This window comes from Podarcis bocagei (genome assembly GCF_964188305.1).
Source record: "Podarcis bocagei genome assembly, chromosome: 9".
Taxonomy (NCBI): Eukaryota; Metazoa; Chordata; class Lepidosauria; order Squamata; family Lacertidae; genus Podarcis; species Podarcis bocagei.
Window position 1 is genome coordinate 50,067,052 of NC_138134.1, and position 27,876 is coordinate 50,094,927.

Consider the following 27,876-nt stretch of genomic DNA (forward strand, 5'->3'; position numbering starts at 1 on the left):
ACAGTACATTAATGATGTATTTTGACTGGACCATCCACACACCATTCCGCTTTAATAGTTGTTTGGCAAGGCACCCCCATTATTATTTGGGCTACAACACAACCAAAGTGGGACAAACAATGAACTGGAATATTTGCAAAAAGTTGCAGGATTCCAGCCGGACATTATGGGACATGCCCCAATGGGAAAGGAAACAGCATGTCTAACCCCAAAACTTCAGTGGGTACAAACAGTATTAAAATTGAGATTGTGTGTAACCGCCCAATACTACCATGAGCCCAAATAATCAGGAATGTACAATGTTGTTCGCTCTTTTATTTGTTCTGTAAGGTTTAATGACATTTTAATGTATTTTTGTAAACCGCCTTGTGATGTTTACATGAAAGATGGCATAGAAATAATTAAAATAAATAAAGTAGATAATAATAATGCATGCTGTAGGGCAAGGGTCACTATCATTTTGGGGGCCATGGGCACATCTGCACACAGTAGAAATCGTTGGGGGCATCACCCCCCACCCCACTTTCAGGTCCCTTCCAGCTCTAAAAGTCTATGTTTAGTCTCTGAAGAATCTCTAAGGGTCCCTTTATTTTATAGCTTTCAAAGTTAACAATAGAGGTCAGTTACCTATTAGAAGTAGCAATGTATAGAGTACAACCTTCTCTTCTCTTCTCTTCTCTTCTTCATGGAACAGCTAGAAGGAAACGAGAATCTTTTATTGATTTGTACGAGGTTCGGAGTACAGAAAGATCCTCAGCTAAAAGCTACTGACCTGTGTCGTTTGGGTTTCCTCTACACGCTCAGTAGTCTTTAAGTATTGCCTTTTGGTCCCATTGTTTCCTCAGTCCAGCGGAGCCAAAGGAACAGGCACAGATTTTAATACCTAGAAATAAATGGTAAAGCTAAGCAACTGTGAAATCAGAAAGAAAGAGGTTTTTAACATTTTTATTTAACTTGGGAAGCTCAGCCAATATGGAATGTGCAGAGAGTTACTTATCATTCCACGCACAATTTCCCATTTCATCCCCAAAGGGTACCAAAATGAAAAAGGAAGAGAGCTTTGTTCCGATACGCATTGGATGACTGGCATATGAACCCAAATGGGAACTTTGCAAGGACTGGAATCCATAAGTTGCGAGTTATCTTTGTTCTTGCTTCTCCTTGTAAATCTTCTTGTGCTTCCAGTGCATTGCCCCCTCCTGCAGAGTGCTTCCATACATCTTTTTTATCGAGCCGTCATCATGATGTGTGCTCATGGTGTTAGCATGGCAGTTAAATAGGATCCCACTTGCAAGATCACTTGTGCTTAGTAACAGTTTTGAAGTGGTCATACTGCTTTGTTTACAGTAAGTACAGACCCCGTAGGACATGGAGGAAGGGGTTGATTTCCATCATGAATACAAATCACCCCATGTATGAGATAAGCCAACCAGTGCAAGGTCAGCCAAGCCAGTTGCTATGACAATGGCCCAGTGCTGTCTATGTAAGTGATTAAGGCATGTCAGCTCATTTGGTCTGGGGTCTGCTCCTCTCTGTGTCGGGGTCAGTTTTGAGAAGTGAGTCAGAGTCTCCATTACAACTTGAACTGCTGGAGCAACAGAAATACTTAGTACTTGCATGTACATATCTGCCATCCAGAACTGTATTACTGAAGCCTTATCTTCTACAGCAGTAAACTATTTTGGACCTTAAGCTGCCTCTGTAGGTGACTGGAACTGGGGGCAAACTTTGCTATCTTACTTCAGATTCCCAACAAATCCTCTAACTTTTCATACTATGAATGTTCTGAGTTTAGTTTGTGTGATGGGTATATTGCCTCCAGTATCCAGTATCCCTCTGAGTATCAGTTTGTGGGGATCATGAGAACTACTGTGTTCATGTCCTGTTTGTGGGCTTCCCATGAGATGCTGGACTAGATATGGCTCTTATTATACTCTTATATATAGACAGGGGTGGGTCCAGGGTCACAGTGCTGTTCCCATCCCTATGTGCACTGTCCCTTGGTCTTGGCCCCCATCGTTAAGCATGAACATCTGCAGGGGAAAGTTTATGCACCCAGAACGCTATATGTGTGTGTGCTTTCCACATGGGTTGTAGCTCACATACAGATCTCTACATGTAGGCTTTTCCCTGCAGGTGGACATTGAGGGTGGTGCTAGAGAAAGCCACCTTATCCCAGCACGGGCCCACAGCGCTTGACATATGAATGTGTTTATAGATTCAGAGCTGTTCCATATTCTTTTTCTCTTTGGCTACTCCCTCCCTACATAGATAAAAAAAAACCAGGGGGGATGGTTGGTTTCTGCAACTTTAGATCAACCAGAAGCATTTCTGCTGTTTAAATCTCTTTGGAAGCATGGCTGAAAGGCAATGAATTATTATAAGTTATTTAAACAAATGCACACTGTTGGGACATGCATCTGCTTTCCATGGAAAATGCGTGTCCAATTAGCAGACAAAAATATGTCCATCCCTTCTCAGGCTGTTGTTTCCCTATTGTTGGTTTTGTTGCCATGTGTACAAATATACACCCCTCATGCATTAAAATGAGATTTTTATGCTCGGTTTTTGTGGGCTTCCCATAGACCTCTGTCTGGCCACTGTGAGAAGAGACTGCTTGGCTAGCTGGGTCTTTGGACTGATCCTGCAGGGCTTTTTGTCTTCTTAATGTTTTGCATGTTCCCTCAGGATCATTTGATTTCATTCATGAGCCAATCTGCTAAATAACTTCCGTATTGTTCATTGAGCAATTTATGAATGAGCATCTGTCAGATTATCTTGGTACTTTTACAGCACAAGCCTATATGCATTTACTCGGAAATAAGCCCCACTGAATTCAGTGGCCATGCTCCCAAGCAAGCAGGACCGCCTGCAGCTTTGATATGATAATTTAATTCACTTTGGTTCCTGTGTTTTTATTTTTTTTTTCATAAATGAAACTATGAATTGCCTGAACTCCAGTGCTGGCACACTTGTTCAAAACAAGGCTAAAGGACAGGACAAAAGTACTGAAACCTCGAGAGAAGCTGTCCCTGGTGGAAATACTGCATTTCCTTTGTTCCTTATGTGTTCTATAAATACTTCATATGCTAGTTAAAGCCCTGTTATTGCTGGCCGGTTGCCTACTACTCTCTTGTTTAATTCTACCCCCCTTGTGGGTTGCAGATAACTTGAAATATACAGAGATTTTACATTCTATATTTAGGCTCTCTTAATAGGCACCACATGAAGATTAGGAATGTGAGCTAGTTGTGGGGGGAACAGAATGGGAAAAGTTTGAAGAGGGTTTCAAAATTGCCCAAGCTAAGAGATTCAGCTGGGAGAGCCTACATTAATTGGAACATCTTTGTGATAAGTCACAGGGACAGCTTGAAATGAATGGCAGAAACATTGATCATACCTGCTGTTTACTCTGAAAGGAAGTGAGCCACAGAGGTCCAAGAAAATCACCACAGGGCTGATCAGAGGCTGTCGCTGGGAAACATTTGTCGCCGTCATTTCAGCAATTCTGAGGATCAATAACCAACTGGAAGAGGCGAGTCTTTTTCATCTTCATTTGAGCAAGGCAAGCAATTACACATCTATAGGCTGCCATCCATCTCCACAGCACAAATGTGCACGGTCCTGTCGGGCATGGTTCCCATGCAGCTTTCTTTGCTTCAACAGGGGCTGCTTAGGAGAGGCAGTCGGCTGATGGTGGCACTCGCCGTAAGTCACCCACCAACTCCTTCTACAAACAAAAATGTGACTTCATAAGGCGACATTTAGAAAAGCACTGTAAAAAAAAACATATTTGGAAGGTAGGAAAGATGAATAGCAGCTGACAGCCAACTTGCAGGAAGAGACTGGGGCAGCAAACAAATCTGGGAATCTAAGCAGCCAATAGTTATTTACTTTTTTTTATTGTCACTCTTACATTTCATCTTTTCTTTTCCACTTGGAAAATGAAACCCACAAATGTTTCCTTATGACTCTTTCCTTTGCTTTCCCAATGACTTCAGTGGTGGTGGTGGGGGCAGAGTTTTCATTCAGTGTGGCAAATCAAAATAAGGATCAAACTAGATGTTTACTAGGTTCCATCCCAGCCGCTCTCAAGATGGCGGAGCCTCGGGGACTTCCGGGTTGGTGCCTCTGGCAATGGCTGAATTCCTCTGATCAGGAGGAATTTGCCCCGTGGGAATTTGGGTCTGTACTGCCACGGCGAAGGCGGAGACCCATAAAAATCACAGGCAGGAGAAGCCTGTGAACGTGGGATTCGGCGGGCACCTTTTGCGCCTCCCCTACTCGTGGGGAAACCAGGTTTCGGGGATCCGGAGCAATGTGGGGTGAGTGGCGCGGTGCTTCAAATCGTCTGCTTCTTCCACGGAGCGAAGCCGCATAGCTGTTGTCGGAGAACACTGACTTTTTCCTGTGGACAATTTGACTCTAAAGTAATTACCCGTGAGTAGAGCTGAATTGGGAAGAATTGGATTTTTAAACGTTTAATCTGGCATCGAAGCAAGGAGGCTGCAAGCTAAAGTCTTGGAAAGCCTTTTGTAAAAGACTAAATTTCCATCGTTAAAGAACTAACCCACCCCCTTTTGGAGACAGGAGAAGAGGGGGGGGAGTGGTGGACTGAATATGCCTATAGGAGAGAGTTAAGAGAGTTAAAATACCGCCGCTCTGACCCTGGAAACGGGCTGCTAGCAGGATTGATGTTTTTTGGAACGTCCATTGACAGCGTTTAGAACGTTCATTGACAGGTAGCTAAACAAGAGAATACATTGTTTCTACTGTCTCCGGTTGTTTTCAAAAAAAAGGAGGAAAGTAACTGAAAATTGAAACTAACTTTAGATTATTGAAACTGTGTTTAAAAGAGGACATACTGACCGATACAAATAGAAACTGTTTTCCCCTAGTGGAAGCTTTTGAAATTGGTTACTTTACAGGAGCTGGGCTAGGGGAATTTCCAGCTGCAAGATAAAAGAGTGTGATACTTTGGAATTGACCTTGAATCTCTTAAGTGTTATGGCAAACGGAAAGGAAAAAACAGACGGGATGTTGACAGAAGAGGCCTTAGTGGCTGCATTATTGAAAATAAACAATTCGCTGGAACAACTTCACAAGAAAACAGACGTGATAAATGTGAAAATGGATGCTGCAAATATTGAAATTGACTTAATCATAGAAAGTTTAAATAACTTGGGACAAAAGGTGAATACCAATTCAGAAACCACCCAGAAACTGACACAGGAATCTACTCATACGGCAAACTGCAGATGAAGTCAGGGAAAAAACCCTTGCTGCTGAATCTGAAGCAATACAACTGGAGAGGAGAGTCCCATCCATACAAAGACAACCTGATGAACATAAGCTGACATTCGTTATGATTGAACTTAAAGAAGAACAGATGCATTTGAGGACCAGAGCCCTATCTGAACTGGAAAAGGAAAGCTTGACAGAGTTTCAGGAGGTGACAGGTATTTGGGGGTTAGTATGACCACCAAAAATGTGAATCTGTTTAAGGATAACTGTGAAGGATGTTGGATTGAAGAGAAGGGGGATTTGGAAATATGGACAAATCAGAAGTTGTTACTGTTGGGCGGAGTTACTGTGGTGGGGACGAGGGCTGCTGTGTTGCTGGGGATGTTGCTTTTGTTTCAAACATTGCAAGCTTTGGATGGGATGGATTGTTTCAGGAGGTGGCAGAGGGATGTTTTTAGAGTTGTTTGGCAGGGCAGGAAGCCTCGAGTAAAATTTAAGATATAGATGAATGCCAAAGAAGGAGGTGGACCTGCCCTGCCAGACCTTTAAATTTCGTTGTGAACCATCTGCTTTTTGCTGGTTGAGAGAATGGCTGCTTCTTGAAAACACTGAAGTGTTGGACAATGGCAGACGAAGTTGATGGACTATATGGAATTGGCGGAAATGACTGGCAAGATCCGAGACCAGGGAGAAGAGTCGGTGGAAGAAGATTGGAAAAAGTTTAATGACTATTTATAGAAATATTGTAAAATTAAGGAATGTTAGAAAAATGTTGGAATGAAGTTATATGGCTTTAGTAGAAATGTCATAAGGAATTAAGTATAAATAGATTAATAGAAAATTAAAGGAAAAATAAGGCAAGAATGTGTTTAGATAATTATAGGATAGAAAACAGAGTAATATGGAAAGGAATTGCTGAAACAGTTAATAGAAGTGGAATACCTAAAGGGAGGTGTGAGGAGGTCGCTGGAAATAAGTGAATGAAATATAAGATATTGAAAATGTTTGAGGTGTTTTTAAATTGTTTTTGTTGGTTTTTGCTTTGTTTTGTTAGTCCATGTAGCGTTTGTGTATTGTATTTGTATTGTTTTTTCTCTTTTCTTTTTTGCTTGTAGTGTTGTGTTGAAAATGTTGAAAAAGTAATAAATATCATTTAAAAAACAACAAGATGGCGGAGCCTCCTTCGTCCAGCTTCAAGTACAAGCCCGCACCCCTGTTCCTGCTGCCACCACAGCTGCACCCAACCACTTATGATGTGTCATTGGAGAAGCGCACTACCAAGGCCAAGCTCATGGCCATCCGCTCCCGCCTCAAGCGCCACTACCTGCTGGAGCTCAGCAATCCCCAGCAAACCAGCATCGATGACCCTGCTGTCACTCATTGGGTTTATGCCAGAATGTACAATGCCTATCCTAATTTCCGTGTCACCCCCAAAACTTCACTACTGGGAGCTGCTTTTAGACTAGAGCCCATTTTTTTCTTCAAAGCAGACAGGGATAGAAAAGAAAAGCTCTTACAGGAAGGCAAGTATGAGCGATCGTTCCCTATGTTCTATTAAGTGTCCTGTACCTGCTGCTGAAGGGTACTCCATCCCTAACCTATTTCAAAATAAAGCTCAGTTGGGAGAACGGGACGGACTAGGTTTTTACTAGTTACATAGCATATATTAGTTTTTTTAAAAAATAAAAAAATACCGTATTTTTCGCTCTATAAGGCGCACCAGACCACAAGAGGAGGTTATTTAGTTTTGGGAGGAGGAAAACAAGAAAAAAATATTCTGAATCTCAGAAGCCAGAACAGCAAGTGAAAGCAGCAATCCCTCTTGCTGTTCTGGCTTCTGGGTTAGCTGCACAGCCTGCATTCGCTCCATAAGACGCACACACATTTCCCCTTACTTTTTAGGAGGGAAAAAGTGAGTCTTATAGAGCAAAAAATACAGTAGTTACAGGCATGGGGTTGGTGATCCTTATCAGTGCTGCAGAAGCAAGGCTTGTCTCTTGATTCTCCCAGTGAGACTGGAAAGGGGATTTACACACACACACACACACACACACACACACACACTTTCAGCTAGGACCTGGGGGGAAGCCCCCATTGTCACTGGCATATAAATTGTAGCTATTAAAACAAAGCCTCTTTGCAGCAGCTGCCACCCATCCAGAAACAGAATACTCCAGACTCTTGCAAGAGAAGCATATATAGGATCCTGGGCTAAATTATACATCCACAGTTTAGTCTTTTAAGAATCAAACCTCTTCTTTCTGAGGTTCGTGAGAGATCAAGAGACAAAAGGAATATTTTCCCAAGGCCCCAGAGATGACTGAATGCAGACAACCAAAACAGTAATTTCCCCAGCAACATGCCTCAGAAAGGGAGGAGACACTGGGCTTCAAACCTGAGCATGATTTATTTCCAGTAAGTTACATTAAAACCTATGGGCCATTCTTCAAGTAAATGTATTCAGTATTTCAGAATGCATTGAGCAGTCCACTAGCCAAACCAAGGCTATGAGGGAATGCACAAGTTTGCAGGCAGTCACAGTAAAAATTGCAACCACCAGCCAGCTGTTGGTCACTTGGGAGCCCTGCACAGATGGGACAACCAACCTGCCAATCCTGTTGAGTCATGATGATGTAATGCACTTGAAAGGTGAGTTTTCCCACCTACCTGTCAAAGTTGGCCTACAGGGTGAAGCCAAAAAAGTTCCCCAATCCCGTGCTAACACATCCTAAAAAGATGTTGCAATTGGACAGTTCTACCAAGTAGTTTTTGTAAAAAGAAACTAGAATCCTGAGATCCACAGGCAGAACCAGGTACAAAACCATGGAATACATATACAGAAATACACAAAGAAGTAATGAGCAGTGTACCTCTGAGCAGACGGTCAGCACAGGAATTTGTTATCAGTACCAGAACCAGGCTCACAAGTCCTTTTGCACTCAAGCCTTCTTTTTCAGCAACCTATTTTTTTTTAGGGGAAAACAGAATCTTCCAATATTGTCAAACAAATGGAAGCCAGATATCAACCAGTAGATCCCAGTCTACTTTCAGCCCAGTCCTGATCTACAATGTTTAGAAATACTGCTATTGAAAGAGACAATTTCGCTGTCACTCTGTTCCAGACTGGTTGCTTTTGAAAAATACTTGCTACAAAGTTATGTGCATGTGTTTGTGTACTTCTATAGGAGGCCTGATACCAGAATCCCTGGTGGATATTTCCTAAACTGTTCCTCTAATCCAGTTCTAGGCATATTCTGTAGACTGAGAGAATGGGATTTTCCAAGATCAGCAGAATTTTTTTAAAAAAGTGAGGGGGATTTAACTGAAAGATTCAATCCTCTTTAAAACATGAAACCCTACACCAGATAGACACTAATTCCAATTTGTAACAAAACCAGGAGAAAAGAAGGGAAACTCCAGTGGTTATGTATAAGACTCAGTGTGAGCCAGACAACTTAATAACACCACTTATTAGAACAGCCTTAAAGGTAATCCCATTAAAGCTATCCAGCAGAACACGAATACGTCTCTGAAATCTGTCTTAGAAGCAGACAGGATTACTAAAATGGAATGTGAGTGGCTTCATAATAAACCTCATCCCCAGATTTACTCCTGAAATTTGTATCTTGTGAGAACGCTTGATAGATGAAACAGAATTATCATCTGGGCACAAAGTGGGGTGTGGGAGTCATTAAACAATTGTTTTCATTTTGAGTAAAGCTCAACAAGAAGCCCATTCACGCTGGCACAAGCTCCTTTCCCAGACTGTGCAATAATCATTGAGTCAAGCAACTTTTCTGGATTTCCTGGTCAACCTGTTCAATTCTCTCAGGAGTTAGCACTGGGGTCGATTGCTCTTTTAGGAGTGGGAATATAGGCTTACATTAATGTAAAGAAATTCTGCTACATACAGAAAAAGAGCCCTGCTGGGTCAGGTCCATCTAGTTCAGCATCCTGTTTGTTTTTCTTTTTCTGTTAATATCTATATTTATTTATACTTGCCCAAAGATATACAAAAGTTCATAGCCAATACAAAGTATCTTTTAAAAATACACCAAAGTAAAAGAAATAGTTCTAAATTTGAATCTAAAAATGAATGGGGGAGGAGAGAGAGAAAAGGGAAAAGCAGAAAGAAAGAGGGGAAGAAAGGAGAGAGAGGTGGGAGGAAAGAAAATGAAAAAGATTTAAAGACTTCTGGTTCTCTGTCCTGCATCTAAATGTAGTGTTCATCCATTAACATTCAGCTATTCTATTTTCTATTAGCCAATATTTTTTCAGTCTTCAAATCTAGACCATTACAAGTTTATTTTCTCTTTGCCCACAGGAAGTCCACAAGTTGACTTGGGCTCCACAGCATGGCCTTTGTCATGCATTCATGATTATTTGTGCTCATGATGGCATTGGGGCAGTTATATGCAGCACTGCTTTCATTCCTGCCTGCGCCTACAAGAGTTTTGGGGTGGCCATACAGCTTCATTTCCAGTTGGTGCATGTCCTGTGGTTCCCTGCTGAAATCCTATAAATTTTCCTGCCACACATTTTCCAGCGGAAGAGCGCTTGCCCTGCTTTTTGGTGTAATATAGCACAAAAGCCACCCTCCATGTGGCAAAAATAGGATAGCTCTGGGGAAGCAGCACAGAGCTAATAAAGCAGAATGACATGTGAGCAGCCCAGTATATAATCTCCACCAATGCATTATTATAATGATACGTTGCAGAAAACACCTGCAAGAAAACCACCAGTCTGAAAAGGCTCAAAGAGACATGTTGACTCTGAACCTGAAAGTATGATATGCTAATGTTTTAATGAATCCATTCCAAAGCCCATTCTATCCCATGTCCTTCTGAATCTGCATTTTAAAAAGAATGTGTCTGAAAATTTGAACTTAAATATTATTTTATCATGAAATATGTATAAAAACAACACAACAATAATTTTATTAATTGTATGCTGCCAACCTGACTGGGTATCTCAGTTGATTAATTTCTAACTATATTTTAACTTAAAATACAGAAACGATCTTAATATACACATTTTATGACCCATTTTGGAATTCTTTTTGAGCTAAGTACTGGGTGCCAAAATTCAGGAAAGTGCACTATGCGGCAGATAATTACATTCTGATCAGTGTAGCAGTAGCCTGGGAGGTGCAAATTAGTTGAGTTTTCTTAAAAATGCAGACTGAATGAAATTCTCCTCCACCTCTCATATATATATATAAAGCTTTCATGACTAGTAGTCTTTGATAGCCTAATTCTCCATGAATTTCTCTAATCCCCTATAACCTCCAACAGCTTGAGACTGGCATCTGGATTCACTCAGGGATGAATCATATGACCTTTGTAGTACAGCAGTGTCCTAAAGCTACTTCCACATTATAAATATAACCTGGTTTGAAACTGTTTTCATTGCCATGCCCTGCAGTAAGGATCCCCGCTGCTAACCACGATTTTTGCTGGGTCAGGAAAATTCTCTATTGGGGCTCTTTCCACAAGCAGGACCAAACCAAATCCAAGGTCACAGGGGAATAGTCCATGCCATGACACCTTTCCATACTTCAGTTTTCCTGGAACGGGAGAGAGGACAGCTTCTGTCATCAGCCGAGGGACCAAGGTCCACTGGGAAGCTGCAGGCAGGAGAAACCAACTGCAAGGGGGAGACCACCTTGGCCCTGTCAATCAGCCAAAGAAGAAACAGCTGGCTGTGGACATGGGGCCCAGGGCAATTGTCATTTGTAGCTGAATCTTATTTCTAGCTGTCAGCTACAAATAAGACTCAGCTACAAATGACAATTGCCCTGGGGCTAATGAGGACCACCTCTGGCCCCTCTTATTGGCCAGAGGTCTAATGGTGGGGGGGGGGAGAAATATCGGTTTGATGTGAATGATTTTTGGACTAGGGGGAGGTTGAGCTTTTGTTTATTTGTTAATTAATGGGTCTGATTATTGCTTTGTTTATCATTTGAGTATTTTTAATGTTTAGTGTTTATTATTTGAGTATTTTAATGGATATTATGTTATATGAAGTATTATAAGATTCCCCCACTATTTTCTCTCAGGTATTATGTGGTATATATCTTTTTTGCTCTTGGAGTCTCTTGGAGACCTTTGGGTGACAAGCGACTAATAAGTGTAATAAATGAAAAGAAAATGAACAACATATTGGCAAAGGAGAACTGTAGTTCCATGGGAAGAAAATGCCCGTTCCCAAGATTCTTTGGGAGAAACCATGTTCTTTAAAGAGATGTATGTGGACTTGAAGGGTGGGAAGGCTGAGACAACCAATTTATTGAGCATTCATATAGATTGGTTCGCACAAGTTTGCAGGGAGAGCTTAGAGGATGTACACTATTTATTATATTTCATATAAATTTGCCATCACTTTTTTCATCGACCCCCCCCCCCAAAAAAAATCACAATCTGTAAAGCATGCAGGTCTATCTGCATCTTCTCAGGAGGCATCTCACATGCCAACTGTTTACCCTCATCCGAGAGCCCATTGCCGGGCACAGTAATTGAGAAGGTGGTGGGAAAAAGCCATTTCAGTCTCAGTTTAGGTGAATCTCAAATGAGCAGCCACCTTCTATGAAAGGCTCTTTGATCCAATGGAATGTTCCATCAGCTGAACAGGGAAGCGGGGGGGGGGGTGTGCCGATTTCCCCTCCTCTCTTTAATCCTCTGAGCCACCTCCCATACTATTCTGGAGGGTCTTTGACTCTCTGCAACAGGTTTTGGAGATCGAGGTTTTGGGGGGGGGGCATAGCTGCTAACAAAAACTGCTTCCTTCCCCCATCTCACTGATAAAAGCCTTTGCTGCATCAAAGAACCTCCTGTCAGTGGGTAGGGCACCATTGGATACAGCCCTGTGAACAGATTCTCCCTCTCTGCGTACTTGTGTGTGATTTTAAGATCAACTGCAGAAGGACTTTTGAGGACTTGGAAGCGCGCTGTGTGTGTGTGTGTGTGTGTGTGTGTGTACATCACAGGCAGAGCAGCACTGGGTGTAGATTTAGATTTAATAATAAAGCTGGGTATGGCAACAGCTTCAGACTTACCTAAGGATATAACTCCAATCACACTCAAAAGATTGCTATCCCATAAACATGTCAGAAACAAAATACAGTACTGCAGTGCGCCATATAATTTCACATGGAGACAGTAAATTCGGTAGTTCAATAGCCCCTGGCTGAACCAGGCAAGGCTTTGTAAGCTACGGATCATAAAAGGACAGAGCAGAGAATCTGGCCCAAGCCTGTAGCCACTGCACACACTATTGCGAGGTCAAGAAGAGTTCATGGTACAGCACATCTGTCATCATAGATCCTAAATTACCTTTCAGTGCTAACCAATGACTGCATGGCTTAACAGGCAGAATGTTTACTTTTGTTTCAGGAGAGGACTTCATTAACAGTAATAGGATTTTTGCCTATTTTAATCCTAATAGGTAAACATACAACAGTTAAATCAAACCAAGCAGTTAAATTATATTGTAGCTGACTTGGAGAAGACAGATTTTAACAATGAGAAGTAAAGTGAGAGAAAATGCCTCCTAAAATGGAAAATATGAAAAGAAGTTTGGCAGTTTAAATGTGATTATATTAAATGTGATGTTTGCCTGAGGCAATGGGGGGGGCAATAAAAAATAATGATTGCATGTGTTTATTTTATTATTTATTTCATTATTTCAATTTCTAGCCAATCCTTCATTGGATATGGAACATTGTGATTATGGAGAGGTGGGGACCATGAGTAGTATAATCTGAAATTCAGGCAGGGATATTCAACACCAGACTCTGGTTTTATATGGTTGTACTCTTTTATTTCTTATATGGGAGTAAAGCTTTCCCTTAACAACCACCTGCTCAAGCCTGGAATACTAGGAACTACACCTGTCATATGCTTCACTTCCTTCTTGCGCTGAATCAAATTTCTCTTCCCCCCCCCCCCATCCCTAACAATGAGGAAGCCCAAACACTGTTTCCTGGAGTCTACACCAGTGGTAGGAAGCCCATGACGCTCCAAGAATTTCTGTCTGACCCTCAAGACTCTTATCAGGCCAGAAAACACATCGGTCCACTTCCATGTACTCCTTAAGTGATTTTGCCTGGTAGGAATGTATTATTGAACTGTGACAATGCCTCTTTCATGCCTGGATGGAGGGGTGTGTGACTTTCATGGGTGGAATGTAACCTACTGCACAATTGCAAACATCACATTTTATTTATTATTTATATATTTTTATTTATTAGACTTATATACCACCCTGTTAGTCCAGTCACTTTTGGCTCTGGCCAACCCGCCACTGGTCTGTGGACCCCTGATTTGCACATCCACGGTGTAGATAGAACTATGGCGTGTGAATGTACATTGTTGTCTTTTGAGAACATGGCTTCATGTGGCCACTGTGGTAAGAAAACAGAAAAGGTGAAGAATAGAGGGGAAAGAGAAATAGCAACAAAGCAGAGGATATCTGAAGGGGTGAAAAGCAGCTGGTAAATGATGGATGTGAGGGTGACCTTCCATGAGCATTTTTGTTAGGGGAGGCAGGACTTGATGGGGGGGCAGAACTGACATGATTGGTCAGTTAGTTAAGTATTTCTATTGTTTTACTTGATAAGGGAGCAGGTCCCCCCCCCCCCCGCCTATGCCCATGTGACCTTCTGGCTATGCTCATGGGACCTTCAAATTTCCTGGTAACAACCAAGGCTGGAGAGGGCAAGTATGATTCTCATTCAACCATTGGTTCCTGTAATGGCTGACCCAACTTGTTTCTCCACATGGTGTGAGATATTTCTTAAGTAGGTTCATTGGGAGTGTGTGCTGCTGTTGCCCCTGTTTTCTGAGTTCCACATCCACCAACATGTATGAAACTAAACATTTCAAAATGTGCCAACCCCTTGCCAACCAACCTTGACTAAATTGGGCCTGAAAATCTGAGAAATATGTTGCATTTTCATAATGCGTTCCAGCTGCAGAAGCTTCTGATTTCAGGGATTCCTGTTTTCTACTGTGACTGCTATTTTTGAAATAGTTATCATGTCCCCTTTATTATAAGCATTAGATTACTCCAGTGTTTCCCAACCACTGTTCCGCGGCACACTAGTGTGCCGCGAGATGTTGCCTGGTGTGCCGCGAGATGATGCCTGGAGGGAGGCGGGCGAGTCGGGCGGCGAGAGGCGGGGCGGCGGTGGCGAGGAGAGGAGAGGCCGCCCAGCGCGGGGCTCTCGCCGTCTGCCTGCCTGGCTGCCTGCGAGCTCGGCGGGCAGCGCCTCCGTCCGCAGCGCCCGCCTCGTGGCTCTCATTACCTGCCCCTGCCAAAGCTCACCCAGCCAAGCCGCGCTCTCCTTCCTGCCTCGCTTTGCTGCCTCCTCCCCCCCCCCACCCCCAAAGCTTGGAGGTTCCCCGGCAAGGGGGAGGAAAAAAAATTGAAACTTACACTTTCGTGCGTCCCTCCCAGCGTGACGCTGCGCGCTGACGTCACGGGGCTGTAATGGTGGTGTGCCTCAAGATTTTTTTCATCAAACAAGTGTGCCTTTGCCCAAAAAGGGTTGGGAAACACTGGATTACTCATTTATTTATTTTCAGATAATTCAGTGATCCCTTTTGTCCCCAAATTCTAGTCATAGAAGAAGGCACCCAGCATTTTCATCAGTGTGACATTTGTTTGGCTACTCTTTGATTTGCTCCTCACAGCTCAGGCATTTACAATGAGGCTGGATACACTTGAAAAATCACTAAGTACATATTTGGTGCTTTCCAGTTGTGCCCCATTAAAATTCCCCCTGTCCTCTGTCCCTGTGGTCACTGAATCATTTCTCCAATGATTCATGCATGGATTTCTAAAAAGGCTTTGACATGACTGAAGTTCCCATCTCTCCCGTTCATTTGTCACTACAGGCAATTCAGATGCAAGACTGAATTAAGATGTGGTCCTGACCACTCTTGATGGAGAGTAAACCCCATTGAACACAGCTGGGATGTACTACTGACTAAGCAGATTTAGGATTGAGCTGCCCATCCGGACTATCAACACAAGGTGAGTCATTTGACAACACAAAATCTAAGCAGTTTGTGAATTGACTTAGCTCAAAGAAACAAAGAAAATGTCCATTTTCATCAGCCCCCAATCATGTTCTCAAATCCATATTTGAATTGGGAATACTATCAAATCCATATTTAAATTGGGGCTACAGTAGCACCTCAGCTTACCTTACCCTCCGGTAACGTAAACTTCGGGTTACGAGTGGCAAACCTGGAAGTGTTTCACTGTGTGCACATGCACAGAAGCACTCTTCCGTGCCACACGCATGCGCAGAAGTGGTCCCTCCGGTTGCGGAAACCTCGGGATCCGACCGGAGCTCCTGAATGGATCCCATCTGCAACTGGAGGTACCACTGTACTATTGGGAAACAAACAACTATCCAACTTTTAGAAGACATCTGAAGGCAGCCCTGTTTAGGGAAGTTTTTAATGTCTGAAGTTTTATTCTGTTTTTAATGTTCTGTTGAAAGCTGGCCAGGGTGGCTGGGGAAAGCCACCCAGATGGGCGGGGTTGTTGTTGTTTAGACATTTAGTCATGTCTGATTCTTCGTGACCCCATGGACCAGAGCACACCAGGCACTTCTGTCTTCCACTGCCTCCCTCAGCTTGGTCAAACTCATGTTAGTAGCATTGAGAACACTGTCCAACCATCTCGTCCTCTGTTGTCCCCTTCTCCTTTTGCCCTCAATCTTTCCCAACATCAGGGTCTTTTCCAGAGAGTCTTCTCTTCTCATGAGGTGGCCAAAGTATTGGAGCCTCAGCTTCAGGATCTGTCCTTCCAGTGGATGGGCGTGGTAGAAATAAATAAATAAATAGTTGTTGTTGTTATCTCTTTCAAGACTTTCTTTCTTTCTAAAAACCCAGTATAAGGAAATTTATTTATTTATTACATTTGTATCCAGTGGTGGAGCGTGGGGGTGGGGCAAGGGACGAAGAACAAATGGAGCCCACCATATCCGCCGCCCCCCCCCCCCCCGCTGAGGGAGCTACACCAGTCCCAAGTAGCATGGCTGTTGCACCCTCCTCATGCACATATAAACATGTTACATAAAACAGCTGCCATATGAAAGGTAATGCCAGCGCACAGCGGAGTCAACTTGAATAAAATATGGAGGGGCAGGTATGCCTTGCCCTGCATAATCAATCACAATAAAGGGCACCCACCCACCATTTGAATGGCAATGTCCCATCAATTTTAGAGGCACCTGGCCCCCTACAATTATTTTGAAGGGGGGTTGAAGTGCCCTCAGCCTTGTCATGAGCCAGGAACCAGCTTCACCTGCTGAACAGCAGCCTGAAGGGAGAGAAGGCAGAGTGACTCCACCTGCAGCTGATCAGCTTTCAAGGAGTCAGAAGAGAAGGCACTGATGAGAACCAGCTGGCTTCAGCCTTCTTAAGCAGAGCTTCCAGCAGCCCCCTGGACTGCCTGCCCACACAGATTGCTGTTTGCCTGACCCTAGGACTGGACCCGATTTTGGATGCTGACTGTTTCCAGGCAAGTACACCTCAGAGATTCTTCTGGCTGGCTGGCCTCCTACTCTACTGCATGTTGTTGCTCAGCAATGAGACTATGAGAGGCCCCTAGGAGAGGCCCAGCATATATAGGGGGCAATCTTAAAAAATACATGCTATTTGGTTTGACTTGGTTGATCATATAGCAAAATTGGAAAATCCCAACAGAAAATCAGCACCATATGCACTTATATGAAATCAATAAATCAGTAGGTTTTTTGTCTTCAGAGTCCAGCTGTATTCTTCAGAATCTAGCTATACTGGATATTCTTTATAAAATGTTTTTATGATGCAATAGACACATAATTTCTATTATTATAAAACCAGTATTCGTTGTGCATGTTGTGAAAAGTGGTCCTGGGGGGAGGATCTGTCCTAGTTGTCTGTACTCTGTATAACTTGCTATTCAATAATGCTTTATTTGGAAGCGGGGAAAGGGTAATACCATGTTTGTTTAGCTGTGCCAGATTTACATAGGTGACAGGTGCACATCTCCACAGGGAAGTGGTAATAGAGGTGTTAGCCAAGCCAGCAGTGTTGGCAGAGGGCCTGGCCACTGGTACAGGCAGAGTGGCAGGAGATACTGAGACAATGCCTAGAGTAGACAGCAAAGGCATAATTAGAGAATTCATGATGAGGTAGGGAAGACACAAGACCAACTCCCTTGAAACCTCCCACCCAAGCTCAACCTTAATTAAAAATCCCTGTGTAGAGGCTAGCACTGGTGTGTGTTGTGGGGTGTTTTTGTGTGTGAAACAGATCAGCTTCTGACATCAAAGTTCAGTCTTGGCCAACAAGGAGTGGAAATCTCTTGTTGGTTAAATTGCAGATGCTTTTTTACGAGTGCATTTTACAAGCCAAAAGCAATTTGCTAAAAAGCGCCTGAGCTTCAGACTTGTAACTTTCACGCCTTTCAACAAAGCAGAAGAAGTAACAACAACTGGAAATGTCAAATCCCTGGCAGGGTGGAAAGAATCTACACTGCAAATGCACTCCTAGCACTGATGCATGAAGAAACAGAATCTTCTCACAGCTTCACACTCAATGAAATCGGTTTGAAACATCACCATTCCTTTTACACCACATATTTTTAAAGCTACCTTTCCCCATATTAGGCATCCAAGTTTTAGAATAATCATTTCCACTGGAGTAAGAGAATGTTTTTGGTACTTGGCCTAAAGCTGATCTGGGGCATGATCTCAGTATGTGTCTAATACTCGTTTCACATGAGTAGGTGCTAATTGTTCCCATCTACACGGTTTCAATAGTAACACACATTTAGACAGCTAGCTACAATTCTTCGCACCACCAGCAGAAAGTTTTGGGACTGGATGCATACATGCCGTTGATTTTGCTGTTGAATATTAGAAGGAATGTGCATTCTGATGCAGAGGACTGTTTTCTTAAAAAGCTTCACAAAACTGATGGCACAAATGTGGAGAGCCGAATTTAGGGTTGGAAAAATGAGAAATGGAGATAAACCAGAATTGTCAGATTTACTCGTCCCTACCTGCCAATCACCTTTAGATCTCCAAAGAGTAGGCAGAGAGGTCTTTACAGCCAACCCCCCCCCCCCGTGCTGGAATGAAGAGGGCTGGGAATACTGAGACAGAGAGAGACAGAGAGAGCTGTGTTTGATATAGAATGGTACCTCAGTTTTCGAACATACAGTGGTACCTTGGGTTACATACGTTTCAGGTTGCATACGCTTCAGGTTACAGACTCCGCTAACCCAGAAATAGTACCTCGGGTTAAGAACTTTGCTTCAGGATGAGAACAGAAATCGCGCGGTGGCAGCACAGCGGCAGTGGGAGGCCCCATTAGCTAAAGTGGTGCTTCAGGTTAAGAACAGTTTCAGGTTAAGAACTTTGCTTCAGGATGAGAACAGAAATTGTGCTCTGGCAGTGCGGCAGCAGCAGGCGGCCCCATTAGCTAAAGTGGTGCTTCAGGTTAAGAACGGACCTTTTCCAGGGAGTCTTCTCTTCTCATGAGGTGGCCAAAGTATTGGAGCCTCAGCTTCACGATCTGTCCTTCCAGTGAGCACTCAGGGCTGATTTCTTTAAGAATGGATAGGTTTGATCTTATTGCAGTCCATGGGACTCTCAAGAGTCTCCTCCAGCACCATAATTCAAAAGCATCAATTCTTCGGCGATCAGCCTTCTTTATGGTCCAGCTCTCACTTCCATACATCACTACTGGGAAAACATATGGCTTTAACTATAAGGACCTTTGTTGGCAAGGTGATGTCTCTGCTTTTTAAGATGCTGCCTAGGTTTGCCATCACTTTTCTCCCAAGAAGCAGGCGTCTTTTAATTTCGTGACTGCTGTCACTATCTGCAGTGATCATGGAGCCCAAGTCTTAATACCTGCTATTTCCCCAACCACCAGAACCGAACCAACCCAACCACCATTGAAGCACAATTGCAATAACATTGATAAGGATGAAAACTCCAGTGACTACTGGCATGATAATGGGCATATTGGCAACCTGGCAATGGCAGGTGTTGTTTACTGTGAAAGCGGTGCAATAATGTGTACTCTGTGTCTCTGACTATTCTGATATAATACAGCTGAAAGAATACGTACATTACTGATGCGCAGGGTGTACTTTCCAAAGTCTCTAGGCACAGATCTTACTATGGTCTTACTATGATACTTAAGGAAGATTAATGGGGACTAGTCACCACCTCATTTGTTTGTAAAAGGAGAGCTGGTTTCATCAAAGGAATTGGCACCATGCTGCATGCTACAGATAATCTGCAACAGCTGCACTTTCAGATAGCTGATATCTTATCCTTCATTTTCAAGATTGTATCTATTTGTCTTCTCATTTTTGTGGTTTCTTTAGATCTCGAGGATCCTAGGTAATTTCTGCCTATAAACCATTTTGTTAATTTCCTTTTTCTGAACATCAGAGATTGTTTATTTCCCTCCCAACGATTACATTCCGTTTTCCTTATGTATGCGCTCTCCACCTTCTCCCCACCCCCTTACGGCAATTTTCTGAGAGATCTTTAAGAGAAAAGAAGAAAAGGCTGCAGCTTTCTAACCTGATCATGATTTTGCAGTTTAACTCCAAATGTGCAAAATGTACATGGCATTCCTTTCATGTTGAGGCATGCCTTCAGGGACTTCCATCAAGGTTTTTTTGCTCAAATGGTCATACAATGTAAACTAACCAGATTACACCTGTTGTTTCATGATAGATTAAGTTTCTTTTATTGTTTAATCATATTTTATTTTTCATGTTCTATAGTTAGCTATATTGCTTGCATTGTTTCCCCTCAAGCATAAGAGTGATCAACAAACTTGCCAAAAATAATCTCTTCTGGGGAGGGACTTTGAATGCCTTTCTTAATACCTTCGGCATGTGTATTTATGACCAAACAAACAGAATTGTGTACATTTTTTAAAAAAATATTTTCCAAGTTCACTCAAGTTCTTCATAAGAAAAGGATAAATTATGTAACTTGTATAAATTAGGTAAATTAAGCACACCTAAAATCTCTCTCTCCGTGTGTAAATGTTCCATTGTACATACAGTGGTACCTCGGGTTACAGACGCTTCAGGTTACAGACTCTGCTAATCCAAAAATAGTACCTCGGGTTAAGAACTTTGCTTCAGGATGAGAACAGAAATCGTGCAGTGGCGGCAGGAGGCCCCATTAGCTAACGTGGTGCTTCAGGTTAAGAACAGTTTCAGGTTAAGAACGGACCTCCAGAACGAATTAAGTTCCTAACCCGAGGTACCACTGTATATGCTCATACTATATGTATATGCATACAAGTGATCATAAGAATGTGTGTGTACAACCTGTGTTCTTCCATATATTGCTCCAACTCCCATCAGACACCAACATGGCGAATGGTCAGGCCTGATGTAGCCCAGTTGCATACCCTCCAACATTTCTCCGATGAAAATAGGGACATCCCATTCCATATGATAGTTTTACTGTTTATACCCCACACATCTTACTGGGTTGCCTACCACTCTGAGCAGCTTCCAGTATATATAAAAACATAATAAAACAGTAAACATTAAAACTTCCCTGTACAGGATTGCCTTCAGACAGCTTGGGGGTCAGATAACTCCATACCCTCCAATGAAAATGGGGACATCCTAAGGAAAAGTGGGACATTCCAGGATCAAATAAGAAACCAGGACAGCTTCTATAAATCAAGGACGTCCCTGGAAAACAGGGACACTTGGAGGGTCTGCAGCCAAGTCCTGTGGCATCCTGAAAGCCACATATTCCTCATTCCAAAGTGGAGATTCCTGAGGTGCCCAAATTCTAGTTATTTCATGCTGATTTCCACATTTCTTTTTCTTGTGTTGCAAAAGTGCAGTATCAACTCAACTCTGGTCATCCCTGCAATAGTTGTAGTAGGTATAGCTTCTTCAGGGCTGCGCTTTCATTAAGGTTGCACACATAGAACAAAAGGCCTACCCTCACTCTCTTGTGCCATTTATGTTATTTATTTTGATTTCTATCGCATCCTGACACAAAGACTCCGGGTAGACTACAGGCATTGTACATCCAAAAGAGAATGATTCACTTTCCTTAAAGGGGGTCATTGACAGAGCACAATAGATCAATGAACCCAGGGACAAAAGGTGAATGAAGCTTAATCTAAAAAATATATCCCAGGTGAAAGAAGGAGAATAAATCCCATATGTTTCTGCAGCAAGGATCAGGAAGCTGTTTCTCTCTCTGGCTCTGTCTTTTTCGCCAGCCTGCCATTGTGCACCATAAATGTCAACCTACCTACCTAACTGTCCTGCTTTTCCAACAGGGCAGCTGGCATAACATGGCCTCCATGGTTGGCTAGGGCTGGGATGAGGACCTTTCTTCAGCTCAAGGATCACACAGCCGCATGAGCAGCCTTCCAGAGTTGGCCTGCCAATGGGGGACAGGGCCAGAGGCAAAAAAAAATAGGTGGAGCAACAGACAGGGGTCCGCTCTTTGGACAGTAGGCTACATTCCAGCCATGCAAAAGTCAGAGCTTTCTGCACACACATTTCTCCATCCAGACAAGCAAAAGGCATTATCATAGTCCAGCATCCTGGTGCCATGTGTTGCTTTGTTTTATTTAAGATTGTGGGACTTCCGATTCCAAACAAAGCATTTTATTATTCGTTGTAAAAAGGCAGAACACTGATAGGCATAATACTACAAACCTGAGAGCTTTCCTTCTACTCAGTCACAATGATCTGCTCAGAAGTGTTGCCTGGCCAGATGAGGGCCAGGTGGACATCTATAGAGGGCCACATTCAGCCCCCAGCCTGAGTACCCCCAACCCTAGCCGCTAGGGGTCCAGTTGATTTAGTAGGAGGCTCACTGATAATATCTCCTTTTTCTCTGGTTTATTTGACAGATTTATTTGACACAATTTCTAGATTGTCTTATAAAACTTAAAAACACAACAAAGATACCAGTTAAACTTAAAATGTTGGTCAGATTATTTCCTACCCAACCTTCAGACACCACAATTGGTATTTGATTATGTTACAAGTCATGATATGCAAAATAGCAGCTCATTGTACACATAGCCAAATGGCACTGATACAAGATAATTGCTGTTACTAACTATTGTTATGGGTTCAGTTTGGCCCATGGACTGCAGGTTCTACACTTACTGGCGGCAGCTTTCTGGGGTTTCAGGCCAGAGTAATTTGCAGCCATTGCTCGGGATGCCAGGAATTGAATCTGGACTTTTTGTATATAAAGCTTTCCATGGATATCTGTTTGGCCACTCTGAGAACTAGATGTTGGGCATGCTGGGCCACTGGCCTGATGTAGTAGGGCTGCTCTTATGAGCTGTGTCCCTTCATTAATCATACAACTGTGTGTTAGTAGAAGTATAATTATTTCCAATTGACTGCTGTAGCACAATCTGCTCAACCAATGAAAGGAGTGAAGTGCCAGTAGGGGAATCCCTTTGCTATTGAAGATGCTTGGTTGAATATTTGGGGCAATAAGCTAATTACTTCCCTGTCACCTCAGTTGTTCAAAGTACCTATTTGACCCAGTGACAACTTCTAATATTACATCCTAACTGGGTCTTAACTGGGGACCTGGAATCCCTTTTGACTATTCAGTTGTCTTATCTCTAGTTTCATTATCTTGCTTCTTGTTTGTCAACTGGATTTATTTTATAAATATAACTGATACTTCCACGTGAATTATCCCTAGATAGCTGAAATGTTTTCCAGAAGGCACACAGTACCCAACTGACCCGCTTGGCCACAGTCTGTTCATTATCATGCTCTAAATTTCACTCAAAAGATATCTTTTTGGCTGATGTACTCAAAGCACCTGGAAAATGTCAGCCTGAGGTTTGCCAGAAAGACATGTCCAGCATAACGACACAGCTTCAGCATGTGTCCAGATAAAGCAGAACAAACAAAAAACAATTGCAGCTTATTGTAAAAAGTTAGAGTAACTTAAAGGCACATCTATACAACACCCTTTCTCAATCATACAGTGACCCCCCTGAGAATCTCATGATCCTCAGCACAGGAAGTGTGGTGAAAGCCTGCTGACAGCTTTCCTGACAATCCCATGAACTTTAATCCTATTTTTCAAGAGTTTAACTGCACATGATCATTACTGCAAAATGTAGAGGAGACATATGACTTTCATTCAATTCTTCTCCCAGTGTGTTTCAGGATAATCAAGGGAAGGCTCTTAATATACAGTAAGAACTGTTGCATGCTTTTGTGATACCTCCAAAAAATTCAGTGACCAGATGTGTGGCAGGCATAGCCAAGGTTAGCTGGGGCTGATGGGAGTTGTAGGCCAACATCTGGAGGGTGCCAGGTTGCCTAACCCCGATGTATGGTTAACAATGGCAATGATGTTGTGTGAAATGTCATTGCTAATCATGACCACCTTTGGAATCCAACAACTGTTCCAGAGTCCATGGTGAGCCATTTGCTTCTGTAAGCCCGCTGGAGCCAAACGCTTCATGAACCTGGACTCTACCATTTCAAAGGTGTATTTCATGCGGAAATGCTTCATCGCAATAACAAAGCCCTACACATATAAAATTACCAAAGCAGGGAGAAGTCAAGCCTGGAACTTTACATCCTGAAATGTAACTTCCTATGCATACAGGGGCTTTCTTTGACATGGGTTGAGATTCATACAATCCCCAGCCTATAATATCAGGCGGTGGCACTTTTGTTGCAATAATTGAAAACAACAGTAGAATCTCTGAAATAGATAAAAAGAGGGGAAAGTCAACTGCATCTAGAGATTCAGTCAGAAATAATCTGGTGCTATGGAAGAAGCAGAAAGAAAACTCATGCCCATAAATCATTCCCATGCAACCTGCTTTGGGTATTTATATTTATTTTCACATTGTTTCTGGTGTTTGCTATTTACTTAATGGGTTCCTGCCATCTTCTATTCCCTGGTGGCATGTTTTGTTATTTCTGTTTATAATGGGTTTTGTTCCCCCTTTTAAATTAGAGAATGTGGATATTTGTTTGGTCCTGTATGAAATGTTGATGCTTCTTACGAGAACTGAAATTCCCCAGAGATTTCTCTCTGCGTCTCTCTCTTTTTCTTACACACACACACACACACACACACACACACACACACACACACACGAAGTTGAGCTTTTGCAAAGATACTGGAGGATATGGGAATACCAAGCTAATCAAAGAATGAAACTATTCATGATTGTTAGACACTTACCAGTTCCTTGCTCCTTAGCTGTTATCTGCAAAGTGAAAAGATTTTGGCTAGCTGCTTGTTTGGTAACTGCTTTTCAGAGCACCAGGACCAGATAAGAGGAAATGAGAGACAAAACAGTGCAATTAAAAGCAGTAACAGGCAGAAAGAAACAAATTAAAGATAATTATTGCAACAGAAGAATGCCATAACATGTGTGAAGCAGTTGCATTATTGCAGTTAGGGAAACTGAACATATATCCCTGTTCTGTTCTTTTTATACATAATGTACACGATAGAAATACATTTAGATCTAAATGTAAAAAATGTAGAGGTTAAATGCCTAACTAGGAGGCCCTTCAAGAAGTCTTGTTGTGCATTCACGAGGATTTGTACACATGATGGCAATGCTGTTTGCATGTTCAGACCCAGAAACCTCCCCCCTAATTAAATTCACACTTGACTCAAATTTTAGTTTGGTTTTTGGCAGAATTTAGGCCACAACTTTGATTACAAAACGTGACTGGTTGCATAGGCTTTGGTTCAACCCCCTCCCTGCCATGCAGGTAGCGCTGATCCAGGGTTCCAGCATAGGTCAGCCAAGGGTGAACACCTGGATAGGCGGAAAGTTGGGAACAGACTATGTCCACCACCCAGACATCTCCCTGGACTCAGGCACAGGCACAACCCCCTCTCAAGGTTTGACTAAACCATCTGAGTCCCTGGATTCCTTTAACGGAATACCCTTCACATAGGGATGGCGAGAGCGTTCTCCCATCCCGATCACCTGAACCAGAGCCTATCCACAACCTTCCAAGTTGTGACAAATTGCTACGCGGCAGGTGAAAACCAAATGGCAACAGCCAAGTGGGGGAAATTCCTGCCATGCCCCTGTCCCAACGAGAGACGATATACGACGGCATAGCAAGGTCAAACACAAAAGCCCTGAAAGTAGGGAGAGGTGGGTGGGTGTTCTGAATGCACAAGCCGAAAGAGGAAGCTCCAGGTCACGTTCATGGGCATAAATAGGTCCCTCAAACCGTTTGGACTGCGTCCCATTGGCCAGATTGTACCCAGCTTCGAGAGACCTACCAAACGGATGTTGTGGCAGACCAATCGTACCCACCCACAACACAGGGTGTTGGTTTCCTGGGACTCCCCACAAGGGAGGACCCGATATATCCCTGTTCTGTTCTTTTTATACGTAATGTACACGATAAATACATTTAGATCTAAATGTAAAAAATGTAGAGGTTAAATGCCTAACTTGGAGGCCCTTCCAAAAGTCTTGTTTGTTGTGCATTCATGAGGATTTGTGCTCATGATGGCAATTCTGTTTGTGCCAGCAAAGGTTTCAAGGCAGCCATACTACTTTGCTTCCAATCAATGCTTCCTCCCCAAACCCTATTTGTTCTAGTTTATTTATTTTCTTGTCCCACGTTTGATGAGCCCCATTTGCCCCTCACTTTCCGTCACTTTTACAGCACATGCAGAAAATGCCTTCTTGACAGACTGAGCAGTCGAGACCAACAGTGGGTGCAACGGCCTTCTTGACCATTGGGCCCTTTATTGGTCTTGTCCACTTAACTGCATGAGCCTTTTTTCATTTACTGCATCCCTTTAACAGAAGGCCCCTTAGCTCTGGTACATTTTGATAGAGAAAACCCCAAGCAAAAGTGTTTTGGTTTTCAGGTTAGCAGCAGCTACAAGACCAGTCCCCTACTTTTGATTGCTTTTTAGTACATGGCATGACACAAATGCCTAACGGTGGCTGGCAAGCTAAGTGGTATTTTGTAGCAAGCTAAATGTTTGCCTGGCGACCAAGTAAACTTTGCCTCACACTGAGGCTCAACCAGTTATCATACTAGCAGCATGGTGTGGTCAGCGATGCCATGTGGTCCAGGGGACTGATGTTGCTTCCATGCCAACGTCACTGTGTTGGCATGGTCTTTGCTTTTTCAATCTTCCCACTGTTTTCCATTGATCTAGCGGGCCCATGCCTCAACTTAACATACACTCATAAAATTACAGCTAAGTTGTATTTGCATGTTCCCAAAGAACACAAGTTTAGCAGCTACCGATATGAGGGAAGGTATTTGTTCAGAATTGAATTTCTACTCTATAGATGTGACAGTGCTTTTTTCTGGGGCTACTCAAGGGTAGGGAGTACTGGTACCTTTTTTCAAATATTAAAATTGTGGCACTTACTGTAACAAATTCATAGTGAGTACTGACACTTTTCTCTCTCTCTAAAAAAAGGCACTGGATGTACCTACTTGCAATAGCACAGAAGGCTCCTCTATCGAGGAATCATGCAAAAGAAGCACTTTGTTTTTTCCCTGGCTGCTGATTTGAGGCTATTGATTTTGCTTAATGCTCTCTGTAATATGTTCACGCTCAGCTAGATATCTGGTACAGGAAATCACAGAAAGTTGTCTTCCAATGCCCCATCTCATTCATATGGGTGTCATACATTACCAGGGATGCATAGGCATCCCTATGCTAATTACAAAGAGGCTGGATCCCTTGCGCATGCACACACACAAAGGTGTAACTTTGCACATGACCAAGTGCAAAATAAGTATGTTCCAAACGCTCAGTTGATTGAAACAGCTGCTGCCACTTCCTTGCCCCCAAAGGACCCCCTCCTTTGTGGGTCAGAGGAAGGAGTAGCAGGTACTTCAGGTCCTCAACCCAGCATTCTTCTCCCCACATCTTGCTAGAATTGCCATCCTTTTTGCTGGCCTGCTTCCATGCCGTTAACAGCAGCCTGATATGCTCAAATTAAACAGATGAAAGCTTGCCTAGTAGGGAGACAGAAGAATAAATAGGAAAGGAATGGAAAACAGAATTCCCAATATAATAATGCCCTTATGGAAATGTATGGTGAGACTACACTTGGAATGCCATTTGCAGTTCTGGCCAATTCGCCTCAAAAAAGTTATTGTAGAGCTGGGAAAACGGTTCAGAAAAAGACAACCAAAATGATCGAGGGGATGGAGCAAGTCCCCTATGAAGAAAGGTTGCAACATTTGGGCTTTTTAGTTCTGAGGGAAAGGCAAGCAAGAAGAGACATGATAGAGATAGATAAAACTATGCATGGTGTAGGAAAAGTGGATAGAGGAGTTTTTCTCCCCCTCTCATAATTCTAGAACTCAGGAACATCCAGTGAAGCTGAATCTTGAAAGATTCAGGACAGACAAAAGGAAACATTTTATAGAAAATAAATGCTATATGTTATAATATTATATTTTGTATGCATTCATTGCATAGTTAAACTGTGAAATATGCCACCACAATATGTAGTGATGGGCACCGATTTGGAGAGCCTTAAAAGGAAATTAGACAATTTCACAGAGGATAAGACTGTCAATGGTTTTTAGCCATTTTACATTGGA

The 27,876-nt window shown here is 42.7% G+C and overlaps 1 long non-coding RNA gene and 1 pseudogene across 2 annotated transcripts; one reads left to right on the top strand and one right to left on the bottom strand.

The window, feature by feature from the left end:
* Positions 1 to 329: 329 nt before the first annotated feature.
* On the bottom strand, positions 330 to 4,085 carry LOC308594785. Its single transcript, XR_014011608.1, has 3 exons — positions 3,401 to 4,085; positions 773 to 883; positions 330 to 694 (listed from the first exon to the last, which is right to left on the bottom strand). It is a non-coding gene; the product is annotated as an uncharacterized lncRNA (long non-coding RNA).
* A 2,327-nt stretch (positions 4,086 to 6,412) lies between these two features.
* Positions 6,413 to 6,802, top strand: LOC308594473 (NADH dehydrogenase [ubiquinone] 1 beta subcomplex subunit 4 pseudogene; annotated as a pseudogene). The gene has a single exon. The product of its transcript is annotated as an NADH dehydrogenase [ubiquinone] 1 beta subcomplex subunit 4 pseudogene (transcript).
* Positions 6,803 to 27,876: the final 21,074 nt, after the last annotated feature.